We start from the raw sequence: 1,507 nt of genomic DNA on the forward strand, positions 1-1,507 counted from the left end.
GTCAACATGTACTTGCTAAATTACTTATATTCATTAGAATGTCTGTTTGAGGGTCTATCAGAATAGTGTTAACAGGCATTATGCAGTCAGTCTACTAATACTCTAATGACTGGTAGTTGACATGTAGTTGCAAAGTTACTTACAGTCAACAGAATGTCTACAGAGGACCATAAATATAAAGTGTCATCAACAATAGAAGTCTATGTCCTCATTAGGTATCTTAGTAAAAGTGTGTGTGTGTGTGTGTGTGTGCTTGTGTGTGACTGTGGTTAGCATCACCCCCCCACCCCCTTCCCGAGACCTCCCATCTCAGGTGCTAAAATGTGGTGGTTATGGACCCCACAGAGGGGTATAAATAGGACTCTCTTCCTATGGAGAGACACAGTGCTTTATAGGAGCACCAAGTGACTGAGATCCAGCCAGGCACTCTTAGATAGAGAGCCTGGAAGACATCCGCACTCAAAAACGCACTAGGCCTCCCTTGTGCCCCCATGCGGAAAGGCCCCGGGGGAGAATTCGCCAGCTGAGCCTCAAAAACAAGGTAGGACAACCCAGCTGACTGACAGACTGAATGCTCTCAGCTGTTTGTGTGTATGCGTGTCTCAATAGTTCACTTCAGAGCTGATAGCTGGAGAGACCCAGTGTGCAAACACAAGCTGAGAGGGAGAAAAAGAAAAAGAGAAAGAGAGAAAATGCCAGCATGTACTCGCCATGGGAGTGTTATGGTAAGCGTTTGTTGATTTATTGATCAGGAAAGAGGACCGTATTACGTTCTCGCGGATGGGATGAGAGCGGAGCGTCACATTGTGACACAGTTGTTTTGAGAGTCTGCAAGGGTTTGACAGCTACTACTAGTTCGAGTGATGTGACTTCTGAGGTAGTCCTTGTTTTTATTTGTGTGTTTATGCAGATCACCACACTCGGGGAGTGACATGGTTGAAACACAGGATAGAATCTGATTCACAGGGAATGGCTGGCATTACAATTTCCCTTCATCAGACTTCAGTCAGTGGCTGTGCATCATAAGACTTGCCTCTCTCTCTTTCTCTCGAGTAATCCATTAAATGCCAGCATGCTCCTCCATGGACTTAAACTTTGGGTTCAGCACAGTAAATGACTATTATAACTGATTGACAGCCCTAGAGGTGTCCATTTAGCAAACTCTTGGTACCTGGGAAAGATGAGGGGCAAAAAATTAAATGAAAGATGAAGGATAGAAAAAAGGACATGGTGGGTCCCTGAGCGGGAGTGTTAGGGAGGAGAGAGATTAAGTTTTCAGCAGCAGATCGATTTCTGAATGCTTGTCTCATGCATTTTACAGAGGCGCTAAATGCCACTTATGGTATAATGCTGTACTCCGGGTCAGAGCAAAGCTCTCCCGTTTGAGCTAGGATTTCAGGGCCGCTTTTAACAAACTACGCTTGTAGACCTAAGTAAATCTGCCTGATTGTGTCACAGCCTTGGAAATAATGTTGTTTTGCTCTTCTTTTGTGGATTTGTAAGCCTG

The sequence above is a fragment of the Sinocyclocheilus anshuiensis genome, unplaced genomic scaffold (genome assembly GCF_001515605.1).
Source record: "Sinocyclocheilus anshuiensis isolate Anshui unplaced genomic scaffold, SAMN03320099.WGS_v1.1 scaffold68, whole genome shotgun sequence".
NCBI lineage: Eukaryota > Metazoa > Chordata > Actinopteri > Cypriniformes > Cyprinidae > Sinocyclocheilus > Sinocyclocheilus anshuiensis.